At 40.0% G+C, this 15,000-nt stretch overlaps 2 protein-coding genes across 4 annotated transcripts in view; both read left to right on the top strand.

Moving 5' to 3' along the window:
* LOC310733618 (N-acetyllactosaminide beta-1,3-N-acetylglucosaminyltransferase 3-like) overlaps positions 1-15,000 on the top strand; it is a 387,738-nt gene that overhangs the window by 9,062 nt on the left and 363,676 nt on the right. The window lies entirely within an intron of this gene.
* The window catches only part of tafa5l (TAFA chemokine like family member 5, like), an 84,452-nt gene that overhangs the window by 37,230 nt on the left and 32,222 nt on the right, over positions 1-15,000 (top strand). The window lies entirely within an intron of this gene.

Genomic DNA, 15,000 nt, shown 5'->3' with positions numbered 1-15,000 from the left:
ATATCATCTGTAAACATCATAGTCTAGGGAGACTCCTGTCTGACCTAGTCCGTTAACCTGTCAATCACCACTGCAAACAGATAAGGGCTCAGAGCCGAACCTTGATGCAGTCCAACCTCCACCTTGAACCAGTTTGTCGTTTCTACTGCATGCATGTCCTGCACCACCCTCACATACTTCCCTGACACACCTGACTTCCTCATACAATACCACAACTCCTCTCTCCACCCTGTCGTAGGCTTTCTTTAAATCCACAAACACACCTACCTACCATCACTTCTGTTCCCTTCACCTACATGCCCATTAAAGTCTGTCCCAATCACCAATCATTAATTCCTAGGTACACCTACTACCACTTCATCTAACAGAATTTGTCCTTCTCCTCCATCTCACAACCCACTTGTGGAGCATAAGCACTGATGACATTTATCATCACTCCTTCAGCTTCCAGCTTCACATTCATCACCCTATCAGAAACTCTCTTCACCTCCACTACACTCTTACTGTACTCTTCCTTCAGAATCCCCCCTACACCATTTTTCTTTCCATCCACACCATGATAGAACAGTTTAAACCCACCTCCAATGTTCCCGCTCTTACTTCCTTTCCACTTGGTCTCCTGAACACACCACATATTTACCTTTCTCCTCTCCATCATATCACCTTTACTTATTAGGACAATGCTAGCATTTCTCTATTGCTTCCTAGTTTACTTATGTGCATGCTTTGGGTATAGTATTTTGACTTTGAGAGATCCAGAATTCACACAAGTATTTATTTTGGCCCCTTTCGTGTTCCATATCCTGCAATCCTATTTTAGAACATATTGGCTTTCCACTTAATTTGACTTCCTGTTTTTCCGTTTGTAATTAGCATCACCTGTTTTTTATTTCCTGTTTCTTTATGTGTTCCAGAAATTTGATGTTTCTCAGGCCATGTTCAAACTAATACCATTTTATTTAAAAATGCACATTTGTCGCTGCTTTTTTAGCCTTCCGGCCATACAGAGACGTCGTGTTTCCAGTCAACGAAAGTGTAGCTTGTAAAAAAAATTTTCTCCAAAGTGATACATTTAAAAACACAGTTTCCACGTCACAGTGTGAAAACTGAGGCTTTCAAAAACGTTGACGAGTTTTTAGTCGTGGCCATGACGTTTCGAAGAGCCAGAAAGAAAATAAATAAACGACAGGCGGAAATAACGCAGGTCGAAGAGTCTTACGTTTTATTTTTGGGAAACAATTAAAAACAAAAGTGTGGACGTGGACTGGTTTAAGATGAAAACACCATTTTCGAATTTTCCATATTAGTGAAGACGTAGTCCCAGAAATCCAAGCCACCATAATCTACCACCCCATGTCTTTAACGATTAAGTGATTGATTACTGTTGAACATTGTAAATATTTGATTGTAAAACTCTGTTACAGTGTTTACTTATCAGGAAGAGTTTCCAGTGAAACTCCTGTTTAAAAAGAGGAATCTATTGGAACAGGCCATATTTTTCCTCTAAGCATTTTTCAGTACTTTATAATTCAGTATAGCAATTACAGTTTTGGATGAACCCCAGTAAAATCTCTGTATCTCTAATGTACTCTAAATTCGGCTCACTTGCAGGTTGTTCTGCTAATTGCTCATCGTTCAACATGTTGGCAGCATTTTGTTTATCGTACAAAAGCTGGCAAGGTCTTAAGTTCCTACCAGGGCAAATAGTATGAACTTACATTTGGCACTTGTATATTTATTTATTTATTTATTTTTTATATATTAATTCTCTTGGCGTCTTTATTTGGATCGTTTCCACTCCATTGGTACCATAAGTGAAGGTTTAATAGTTGGAGGTACACGATTGTGTAGGACGTCTTTGGAAGAAATAAACTTTTCCCTTCACATGAACTAGGAGTTCCAAACCAGTTCCAGCATGACAATGTTCCTGTGCACAAAGTCAGCTCCATGAAGATCTGTTTTACATGGGTTGGAGTGGAAGCTCTCCTTCTGTAGAGCTTTAGAACTCCTACATCAGTACCTGACTTTACTAACACACATCCTTGTGGCTGAATGAGCAAAAATCTTCACAAAGTCTAATGTAGTTCTCTTCCCAGAAGAGTGGAGGTTATTATAAGAGCAATTGCAGTAATGGAGTCATCAGACTTTGGATCTGAAGGTTGTGTGTTCAAATCCCAGCTATACAAAGCTGCCACTCTTGGGCCCCTGCGCAAGGCCCTTACCACATAGCTGCTCAGTTGTATAAATATAATAAAAGTTAGTTGGTCTGGATAAATGCTGTAAGTGTAAATGTAACACTAAAATGCACACACTCCTATTCACAGTGGTCCAGCGCTTCCAACTCATATGCTGACTGTCGATCTTCATTTGTATTGCAATGGCAACGTGTCAATTAAACCAATATGGCAGAATTCAAACCAATCAGTGTGACTAAGCCTGTAACTGACAGGGGAAATCAGGAACAGATTCACTGGCATGCAAACATGATGGCAGTTATGGAAAAACGTGTAATGGGAGTATTAACGGCCGTGAAGGAGGTTTCTGTGGAGCTCTAGACCACAACATGGAATAAACTCTGCATTGTGAATTCTGCATTGATGATCATTAACGGTTACACCAACACCCGGAAGATCAAACCACATGACTGAAAAAGTTAGTTAGGTTGTTGAGCCTAAATAAATAAATTGGTTTCTTGCTTGTGCGTCACGTTTAATAAATGCAATATAATATAAATCGAATTTAATTAAATTTGACAAATACACATTTATCCAGACTGCGACATGTAGTGAAAAAAACAAATTCATCAGCACCTGTCAATTTACACAATTTCTACTACTGAAGTTTCACTTCTGGTAGACGCTAAACTGTCTGTCTGTCTGTCTGTCTGTCTGTCTGTCTGTCTGTCTGTCTGTCTGTCTGTCTGTCTGTCTATCTATCTATCTATCTATCTATCTATCTATCTATCTATCTATCTATCTATCTATCATCGAGAAGCTTCTGACCAGTTATTTGAACTGTAGCATTGGTTTGCATCAGTAGCAGCTCTGTTTCTGACTTGAAGCTTAGTTCATAATTCAGTGTAAATGACTTCCTGGCTGGGTTGAAGCTAATATCGCCAACATCGCGGGGCTGCAAATGTGTTTGCTAATAGCTTTACCGGTCAGAGGGGAAAATCTGAGTGATGATTATGCGACTGTGCTGAGCAGGAGCCAGAATTTCGGATGCTGTCTGTACTTGAAAATCCGATTTCGCTCGAATAAAGTTGTAAGAGTCCAGATGCCTCTGCGAGTCTCCACATAGGAACCAAAGGAACTGTAAAAGCTGGCTTTACCCAGAAGGAAGCGGTATATTCCTTAATACCGGCGTATGGTGTCACTAGTACAGTTGATTTCTCCCGAGGCCTCTCTGTTTTACCACATGCATAAGATCATGCTCATTAAATAAAAACACGTTCAGGAAGGAAATGGAGTGTTGTGAAATTACATTTAGCCGTTTAGAGGGAAAAAAAGCAATAACAATATTATTTTTTTGATGAAAGCGCAACCGGATGTAATTGGGTGTCAGCATTGAATAAAAGATTCTAATAATGAGAAATTGTAGGTTCTAGCAGAAGCCTGGCCTTTTCTTCTGGCCTTTCTGACTGCTCGGGTCTCTCACGAGCTTCTTCTCAAATACACATGCTGGTTTCTGTTCTATAATACTGTACGTGTTTGAGTCGTCCTCCGCCTTCTTTCAGAGTAGAAGCTCAGAGTGAATTTGGACATATAAGGAAAATAAATATCATAGAAATCTTTAAAAAGTGAGTATTTAAAAAATTATGTGATTGAGTAGATGAAGGCCTGGGATGTGCTCAAAATACTTTCTAGTTTTACACGGAACCTGAATCAGATCAGTTCAAGTTTATTACTAGAACATGTTCCATAATAGACATTGTCTCAAAGCTGCTTTGCAGAATGTAAGAATTATAGAACAGAAAATGTAAATTTAAGTGAATGATGAGCAGCCTGGGGTGACTGCGACGAGGAAAAACTCTATGAAGATGGTATGAGGAAGAAACCTTGAGAGGAACCAGAGTCAGAAAGTGAACCCATCCTCATCAAGACACCAAGAGTGTGATTATAGATCATTACAAACAACACCAGAGAATGAGAAATATCATGAGCACTCGAGTGTGTGATTGAGTAACGGTCTTTCTACAGTCTTCTACAGTCTGTTGTGGTTGTGGAATCAGGAGCTCCTGAGCAACTCATAAATTAGCTCCACATCTGAGATCGTTATAGATTCAACACTGACTCCTCCATGCAGAGCCTTTAAATGTCCAATGATGGAGAAACAGCATCATATTTTTAAGTAGTGATGAAGAGGTTGTTTGTCTTTAAAGTCCAATGTCTGAAATGGAATGGGATCCTGGAGCTGGAACATCTGGACCTGAAACTGGAGCATCTCTAGATGGTTTGGGATCTTTATAGGGTATGACATCTTCTCTTTAAAGGTCTAAAACAATCCTAAAACTTTCCTTCTCACTACCTGTTACGTCTGACTTAGTCGAAATCAGGTCACATTTAAATAAAATTTAATCCCAAAATCAATAAAAAAAGATTTCAAAATATCTAAATGTAAAAACATTTCATACTTCATCACCGTGCAGTTCCGTCTGGACTGCGGCTCATTGGAACGACTTCACCGTAATTTATCATGAAACCACCTTCCTAGTCACTGCACCTACATCCTACCTAGTGAAGAACATCTTTGGCGACTTTCACAAGAGTCACAGCAAAGTATTTCATGAATGTTTAAAGAAACGAAGAGTCCGAATGCTGAGAGTGTGTGAAGCTCTTCTTCATGCTGAGGGAGGATTTTACATGACCGAGTTTGTTGCATAAAAACAAAAGGAACGTTGACGTGTCTCTCAAACACAATCAAAAACTGTTCACACTCAACACAGGAAATGTGCATTCGTGTGTCTTTACTTGGTGCATCGGCGTTAAATATTTAACAGCAGATTCCACTCGTGGCTCCGCCTCTTTCTGTAAATAACGCACTACTGAGAGCTAAACGCTTTATTTTAGCTTGATCACATTATCTAGGTATTAATAATACATCGTGTTGGAACGAATTTCAACTTGTGCTGTGGGTGAATAGCGCACTGTGGAATATTCACAGACATGCAGTCTCTTCTGTACCCTTTATCTATCTCTCTTTGTGTGTGTGTGTGTGTGTGTGTGTGTGTGTGTGTGTGTGTGTGATCCAATGCTCAGTTAGGCAATGGTGCTGCTTCAGTAATGCCACTGCTTTTAACTCCATGCTAAGGACGTTAGCGACTTTTTGTAACACCAAGACCAGCGTAATTAACTAAGAGACTGGTATAATTACAGCTGGGGGAAATTGGTTTTTATTGGCTTTTGCTGCTGTGTGCATGCTTCATTAGTGGAAGGCCATTAAAGCCTGTTGCTCATGCAGTCTTCTTTTTTTATAACACACACACACACACACACACACACACACACACACACACACTTGTTCTGCAGTGTACCAATAAGGAATAAAACTCATTTTGTCTATGCAATTTGTCCGTCTGCTCATCCACCCGTCCAAATCTTTTTCCATCATTTCCTCTGTACATGAGGGTTTGAGGTAAAGGCCGAGCAGGTGGTGCCCAGGGGCAGATGGCAGACTGGGTTTGAGGATTTAGACAGCCAGGATTCTCAGTTGTAGACGGCTTTCGGATCAGAGAGAGAGCGAGAAAGATGGCTCATGCCCTGCATTTAAACAGCCACTGAAAAAGCAAGGAAACACTGAGCAGTCGTGTGTCAGCACAGCGATGAGTCACGTCTCCTCTGCAGCCTCCCGAGATCTTATTTCACGGAAACGCTTATTGCTCTTGGAGTGTATCAGTGGGTGGCCAACCCGCTCTCCTCTCTGGAGCTTCTGTAATGCTGTTCTTGCATCCCTGAATGCGTGCCGGGACTTTTTGTTTGCCTGCCCTATATACAGTAAGCACCAAACTGGGAGACTTCCTCAAACAGGGACATTTCTGCCACCTACAAGCAGTTAACGATGCCAGAGGCTTGCGGCTTCCCATGAGGCCTCCTGCATGCTGCTCGGGCTGTAATATGTCTCTGTAAACAACATCTCACCCGCTCTAAACTCACGCAGAATGAACTGAATAGACTTTTCACATTTCACCTACACTCGATGAGCAAAAATATTGGGACAGCAATACGTTGTTTTTGGACGCAGGAGCATGAAAAGTTTCCGTCACTTGAACTAGGAGACCCAAACCTGTTCCAGCATGACAATGCACCAATCCAGCTCCATGAAGATCTGATTGGCATGGGTTGGATTGGGTAGAAGATCTCCTGCTATAAAGCTCTGACATCACACACCTACATTAGTACCTGACTTTACTAACATATATCCTTCAAGTGGCTGAATGGATCTCCACACATCTCCACAGAATTTAGAGGAACATCTTCCCAGAAGAGTTCAATAAGATGCTCAAAAAGATGCACAAACCAAAATTATGCTCAGGTGTCCAGAAACGTTTGTCCATACACTGTATTTAAGACTGTTTACGAACCCAGCTGATATGCGATATTTCTCTTATATGGTCCTTTATAAGATTCTTATGTTTCTTGTTTTCACTGCTAATTATAACCAGAAGTCTGAATCATGTGTTTATTTGTTTCTGAACAGTTTACTGGTGTGTCCACAAAGAGACCCTGCTTGATTTCCTTCTTATTCATGGCCATGTTTTTGATCATCTGAAGGTTGACCATGCTAACACTATGAGAAGAATTTCTTTTGATAGAGAATATAAAAGTGTATAAAGCGAATGTAAAGAAATAGAAATGTGTCTCTCACTTCAGATGTAGGATAAACAAAATGTTGTCGTGACAGATGCTGGTGATAGTCGCTGCTGAGTCCAACCGCATTCTGTGTGCTCTCTGGCTGGGTGTTGGTAGATGTTCCAGTCAAAGCTTGTTTTAAAGGTAGATAAGGTCTCCATAAGCATCCAGAAATATCAAGTGGTGTCTAAACACTGGCTTTAAAACACTGACCTGCATTCCCTCGCTGACCCAGATGGAGATGCACATTATATAGACAAAAGTATTGGGACACATGACTACTCCAGCCATATGTGATCAACCACAAACTGGGGAGGAATGGGACGTCTTTAGATGTTGGGAGCACAAGATTTTGCCTTAATTTAAACTAGGAGGCCCAAACCTGTTCCAGCATGATAATACCCCTGTGAACAAAGCCATCTCCATGAAGATCTACTGCTATAGGGTAGTGATGGTTTGTTCATGAACGAGTCCTTAATGTGATTCTGATGAATGAGTCGTTCATTCTGAATAAGTCATTTTGGTGAGTCCAAAGAACGAGTAGTCCTCAGGAGTGATTCGTTCATTTTAAACGAGTATTTAAAGTGATTCAAACGAACGAGCAGTCCTGAAGAATGATTCATTAATTTTGAATGAGTCTTTATTGTGACTCCGAAGAACGAATCGTCTCGCATAGAGTGATTCGTTCATTTTGAGTCTTTAATGTGATTCAGACAAACTCAATCTGTTTATCATAATATGTCCTTAACTATAACTATATTTAAAGTTGGTGTAAGTGGAATTGTTGGAGGATCTGATTAATGCAAATGTAACTTAAAAAAATAAAATGTGTTTTGATGAACGAGATTCAAAGAACCAAGTCCCTGAAATGATCTGATCTTCTCTTTACTACCGTAGAGCTCTGAGTTCAACCCTAGTAAATACATTCAGGATGAATGTGAACACTGACTGCACCCCAGACCTCCTCACCTCACCTACATCACTACCTGACTTTACTAACATACTTGTGTCTGAATGAATCTCACAAACTCAAGTGGAACATCTTCCCAGAAGAGTGGAGCTCATTATAAGAGCAAATGGAGAATAAATGTGGAATAGGCTGTTAAAAGAAACACATACCAATCTTATGGTCAGGTTTCCACAAACGTTTGTGTATATAGTGTATTTTATTATTGCAGTATTTTAAATAGATGATGTGAAATAGCAGCATGTTATTAGTAATTATATTATTTTTAATATTCTAAATGGTCTGGATGAGTATAAATCTCCATAATATTCAGGGAAACATCCTCCCAGAAGAGTGGAGGTTATTATAACTATAATGTGTCACTTAATGTGGAACGAGATGCTCAAAATAGATGCATAAACCAGTCTTACGGTCAGGTGTAGACAAATATTTGTCCAGATTTTGTATATTGGTTATATAGATACTAAATTCAGGATATGTTCTATACAGAGAGCTGTTCAGGTTGATTTGAATATTTGCAGTATCTCTGAAGCAGAACTAAATACAGGACCACGCACACTGCATTTACGCATCATTTTTAGAGCTAAAATGAGTTTAAAGCCGAAGATGGAAGATAATGGTGTCTCTTTGGTCATGAATATCCAGCATGAAATGCAGGTAGAAGCAGTGCGAGTGTATCCAGTGTGGGCAGGTGTCCAGGGAAGCTCATGCTAACTGTCTGAAATGGCAGAGACGTTACCATCTGTCTTCATTTGGCTATGGATTTCCCAGTGTTGCTGTGCTTTGGGTTCAGCTGGAGCTCTGCAGAAATGACGTTTGTGCTGATGGAGTTTTGGGTGGAGGAGATTAAGGCTGGAGGTCTCTGGCCTGCTCGCTCTCTTTCTCTCTCTCTCTCTCTCTCTCTCTCTCTCTCTCTCTCTCTCTCTCTCTCTCTCTCTCTCTCTCCCTATTTCTCTCTGTTTTCAGAATAAATGAAGCAGCAAGATGCCAAGACGCTTTCCCCAGACACAAATTAGACTAAAAAATGATATCCAGTCGAGAGCAGGCTTTTGCTGTTTAGATTCCTCCAAGGCAGAGATTAATTTATGCCAGGATTTCCATGGATGGCCCCAACAATCCACTTAAATAAATGGCTCATAGCTACTTTGGATGGCACGTCCCAAAGGTTTCCTACTTTTCTAAAGCAGAGGTATTACAACATGTTTATTCTATATTCGTATAAGCATTTTTGGGCGTATATTTCTTTGTTTATTTTAAACAGTTACATGTATTATTAAAAATAAGTTATTCATTTCTTCCAAGCGCCTAATGAGTAAACATTTGCCAACCGGGAACTCTGTCAGATGCCTGCAAATTGTCCATCAAACAAAGGAAGAACAGGGTAGTGAATTCATAGTATTCAGAATAGATGAAAATGTCGACTCTATACTGTAGATCACCAAAGGCTGGAGAGATCACAAGGGCATGTAATGTACCGAATATTTCACAGATTTTAAGTTATCTTTGCCTTGAGCTTTGAAAGGAGAATAAAAGGAGCTTAGCAAAAAGGAGAATAAAACAGGCTTAGAAATGAATTATTTTGTTATCATCTTCTATTACTTGGCCCATAGTGCACATGAAAGGCTATATGGAGTTGATTTTTCAGGTTAATATTGTCTTCATGACCCCTGGGAAAACACTGAAGTTTCTAAAAACATTAAATGCGCGGTTCATACAAGCTTAAGTGTTAAAGGGCTTTAGAATGGACACTCTTGGTAATGCCTGGTTTGCTTCTGTGTGGATAACAAGCTCCCAAGCAACCCAAAGTGTTGTGTGGTTAATGATTCATTGATTTTTAAAGCCAGTGTAGGACGTTGGCTTCGGCCATTTGGCATTAATCCCATTAGAAAAAAAAAAGAAAACGAGGAGCTCTCAGGTTGATCAAAAATCATCCACAGGGTAATTCCAAGTATCTTCCTGTAGTCTTAAAGAATTTCATTCCTAAATAAAATGTTGTGCAAAATGCTACTATTTCACTGGTTATACTTCAAGTACTGCCATATTAAAATCACATCACTATATAGATAAAGGTCTAAATAAGATTGGCATGCGTTTCTTTTTAAACATCCCATTCCACATTTAGGCTCCATTTGCTGTTATAATAATCTCCAGTCTTCTGGGAAGATGTTCCACTACATTCTGGAGTGTGCTTGTGGATATTTGTGGAGATTCACCATTTAAAGGGTGGTAGTAAAGTCAGGTGCTGGTGAGGAGGCCTGGGGTGCAGTCAGCGTTCATTTATTCATGTTCAATAGGGTTTGGAGCGCTATAGCAGGAGATTTACCACTAGAACCCATGAAAAACAGATCTTTATGGAGCTGGCTTTGTGCACAGGGGCAGTGTCATGCTGAAACAGGTCTGGGTCTCCTAGTTCAAGTGAAGGGACTTCCTGTACAATTGTGTGCCTTCAACATGGTGGTAACAGTTCAGGCAAGAACCACATATGGCTGGAAATGTCCCAAAACCTTTTTCCATGTAGTGTAGCTTTAACAGCATTTGGCTGATGCTCTTATCCAGAGTGATGTCCAGCTGAGCAGATGATGGTTAAGGGCCCAGAGGTTGCAGCTTGGCATTGGTAGTAGGCACTTGAAATCACAATCTTCTGCCTACTATTCCAACATCTTGGATTGTAAGGATTTGAAATGCTGAGAAACAGAATTTGAGAAAGTTTCTAAGTGGGAATTAGGCAAACTGGATTTTCTCCAGTTCCCACATGGTCATGAATGCAGCGTAAGCTAAGACCAAATTACACCTACAAAGTTGATAGCGGTCTCTTAGTTCCTTTGTCTGCATCAGGAATGTTTTTTTTGTTCTGTTTTTCAGAACAACAGATTTAGCTTGATAATAAGCAGCTGGATCTGAGAATCAGGTGACTGAGTGGGACTAAACGGATCAGTGCAGGAGTGTGGCCTTGACGATTCTCGGTATCCTGGTCGAAATTAAAAATGGATTCTTTTAACTCTAAGTTAATATGAGTGATAAATTTAATTATTGGTTTCAGCAAATCCATTACCATGAACACATCTTTACTACACAGAACATCTTCATGGTCTCGACAGTCATGTCTATGATTTCCTTACTGACATCCACCTCAACTTCTTGTTATGAAAAACAGTTGGGATGCTCCTTCACTTGCCTTCTGCGATTCACATTACCATGTTTTTGAGTGAAGAACATTAAAGAATGTCATTATTATTTTATTCATTTGTTAATTCATGGATATAAACTGTTTTCTCGACATTACTGTTTTCTGTATCTTGAAACAGATGAAGCATGGCTTGTCATATTACCAAGAAATGATTCAGTTTTTGTTATAAACAATCTGCTAGAATACTTTAGGATTACAATCTACTGCAACACTGTGGATGGAGATTGTAATTTTACTCAACTAGTGCATCATAAGATATTTGACTTTAAAATGTAGTGAAGTTACAGTAAAAATCTCCCCAAATGGAACCACCAGTAAAGTACAGATACACAAAAAAAAGCACAATTACGAATTAATTTACTTCCTTACTGTCCACTGTACAGCTGATAACCTCAACAATACTAAAACTGTAATAATAGACATTTGGCGTCACCCAGATAAGGATAGATTCCCCTTTTGAGTCTGGTTCCTTTTCTTCTTCTCAGGGAGTTTTCCTTGCCAATGTTGCCTTTGATAGATACCAAAATGACACAAATGAGGTGCAGCATCACTAAGTCGGAGTGCATGAAGGCTCGGCTCGGACCGGAGTCTGGAATGGCTATCCTGCAACGACTACTAGGTGGTACCAAAGAGTTTGGAGACTAACTGTTGCTGTTCTGATACACGTGCTTTTCCACGTCTGCAATTACATCACGGACATCAAGGTTGAACAAAGTAAAACTGGGCAATCTTCCACAGAGACCTTTGATGAGCTCAACCCCCAAAAATGTAGAAACCGTTCAGCAACTCGTGCCTGATGGTCGTCGGTGAACAAACCACAGGATCTCACTTCTGCACCCACCCTACTCGCCAGGCTTGGCCCTAGCGGACTTCACCCTCTTTCCGAAATTAAAGTTCCAGCAGAAAGGTTGGCGTTTTGACACGTGCTTGACACGCTTAGAAAATAAGACTTCCAGGACAATTTTCAATTTTCAGGACAATCCAGAGGAACACTGCTGGCGCTGTATTGCTGAGTAAAGGGATGAGATCTTGAGAGGAACCAGACTTAAAATGAAACTCATCCTCAACTGGTTAAATACAGAATGTCAATTTATTACGATTCCATTATAGATCGGTTATATATACGAGACTAGCTCTGATCTAGCTCTGTCTTTTTATCACCCAAATGAGGATGGGTTCCCCATTCTGCTTCTCCTGCGTTCCTCTTAGGGTTTCTTCTTCATTTGTCTAGGGGAGTTTTTCCTTGCCACAGTCGCCCCAGGCTGCCCATCGGGGATAAACACACATCATTCACTTTCATTTTTAAGTTTTGTAAAGCTGCTTTGAGACAATGTCCATTGTGAAAAGTGCAATAGAAATAAACTTGAATTTGAACTTGACTATTTTAAAGGTGATCGTGTGGAAACATAGATGAACAAAGTTCTTCTTGTAAACAGAACGAGTCTCCCAACCTTTTGTCACCACGTCTTAGAAATACAAGCATATGTATAGTATGTCTACAAACGCTGGAAGTGGTAGCTTGGTGGTTAAGGCTCTGGCTTAGTGATCAGAAAGTCGGTATCAGGCCCCAGTATCACCAAGCTGCTACTCCTGGGCCCTTTAGCAGGGTCCTTAACCCTCTGTGCTCCAGGGGCACTGTATCATACTGTAGTTGACCCTGCGCTCTGGCCCCAGCTTGGATAATCTTTTATACAAAACCACCCATGTGATCTCACGGTGATTCACAAAAAACATCACCCAATAAATAAATACTCAGAATAATGTTTACTATTGACAAAATGAATAGAAACCTGCAATCCGCTGTCTAAGGCATGAAAACGTTCACCCTTCGGCCAATCGGAAATTGAGTTTGGTGGTATAAATGATGTTAAATAACATCGGCTTGTTTTGCTCTTCTTTGTTTTCTTTCATTATGTTGCAGTTTTATTTGTGCTTTTTACTTTCTGCACTGTCCCTCTGAGAGAACGCTTGTTTATTTGAGGCAGGCTGCATCTGATCGCTCCTCTTCCCCGTGGGTTTGCCGAGCTCAACCTGCTCCAACAGCTTTGTTCTGCGCTGGTCTGAAAAAAACACGCTGCTTCATTTCGACTTCCCTGCTTACTAAACAAAACAAAAGTGTACGTGACGGCGAGATCGCGCTCATAGCCATGACAACGGCGGATGAAAGGGCGTACGGTGTTTCGCCATCAATTGACAGCTCGTGAAGCCCCTGTTTTGAAACGCATACAAAACCCTGGCAGATGTTTGGAGTAGCTTTGTGATGACTTCAATCTTTAAGTTAATCATTGGAGATAATGAATTCAGATCATGAACGCTCAGTGTTCAGAGCAGTGCTGTGGTGAGGAACATTTTATATTCCTAGATAAAAGGAATCATCAACAGACCTTAAGGATATCAATGGCCTCATGCTGCTCTTCATTTGATCCTGATTTACTGCTGGCGTTCAAATGCCTGCATCATTTCTAGAACTAAGGTCATATTTTAAAAAAAAAAGCCATATTGTGTGAACATTTGGAGCTATGAGGAGGGAAAGGAAGTAAAGACTGAACTGTAGAAAGGAAAGTCAGTAGCAGAGGCTGTATGTAACTTTTATACAACTTTTATACAACGATTGATTTTATTTTAAATGAAAAATATGGAGGAAAAATAGTTCAACTGAAAACACCGTTGTATCGCACATCTTTATAAAATTTTCCCTTCACTTGAACTCGGAGACCCAAACCTGCTCCAGCTCAGTGCTTTACATGGGTTGGAGTGGAAGATCTTCTGAGCTAGAGCTCTAAACCCTATTGAACGGCTTTGGGATCAATGTGAACATTGACTGCACCTCGGGCCTCCTTACCTTCTCACCTACATCACTACCTGACCTCATTATAAGAGCAAATGGGACTAAATGTGGGATGGGATGTTAAAAAAAAAAAAAAAAAAAAAAGCACATACCAATCTTATGGTCAGGTGTCCACAAACATTCATAGTTATACCTTAAATACTTGGAATGAACGTCACTGGAGCAGAAAACCAGTGTATTTATTTCCCTATAAAACAGTTTGAATGGCCTGGATTTCTCTAAGGATCACAGTTGGAAATTTGATCCAGAAGAATGATTCTCCCAATCTACTATTAAGTGCCAGCCAACAAACTGTCTGGAAGACATCCCAGAAGATGTTTACTTTCATTTCAGCGCAATGCACATTGAGATGCAACTGGAGTATCGACTGCAAACAGCTTCTGATTAGATGAGACTGATATAAAGCATTTTGGCTACGATACTCGGGTTGAGTTTAGCCTAAAAAGAAGTATGGTTATAAAGAGAAAAGAATCCCTACTGGTCAGTAAGGTGAAGGATCTGTGATCGATCGATCGATCGATCGATCGATCGATCGATCTATCTATCTATCTATCTATCTATCTATCTATCTATCTATCTATCTATCTATCTATCTATCTATCTATCTATCTATCTATCTATCTATCTATCTATCTATCTATCTATCTATCGATCTCTAGCAGGACAATGCTAACTGCATACTGCATCTATTACAATAGCATGAGTTTGTAGTAGAAGAGTGCGGGTGCTGAAACGTGCCTGCAGTTGAGAACTTCACCATTTAAAACCATTTGGCGCATCATTAAATGAAAAACACAACAAAGGAAACCCAGAACTGTTGAGCAGCTAGAATCCTGTATCGGACAAATATGGTACAACATTCCTCTCCCAAAACTTCAGCAACTGCTCTCCTCAGTTCCCAGATGTGAACAGACAGAAGACGTGATGCTACACAGTGGGAAACATGGTCCTGTCCCAAATCTTCTGACACATGTTGCAGCCATCAAATTCAAAGTGACCTCATTTTTCTTCTTTTAAATTTGGTGTTTTATTTTTATTTAATTGTGAAAAGAAAATGGATTAATGAGATTTATGCTACACTATGAATCTACAGTTGTATACAGAGATAATGCAGAAGGCCCAGGATGGAGCAGAACTTGATAGTGTTTAA

The sequence above is a fragment of the Silurus aristotelis genome (genome assembly GCF_946808225.1).
Source record: "Silurus aristotelis genome assembly, chromosome: 11".
Classification (NCBI taxonomy): domain Eukaryota; kingdom Metazoa; phylum Chordata; class Actinopteri; order Siluriformes; family Siluridae; genus Silurus; species Silurus aristotelis.
Note: the sequence above shows the minus strand (reverse complement) of the source record. Positions and strands in the feature narration are given on the sequence as shown.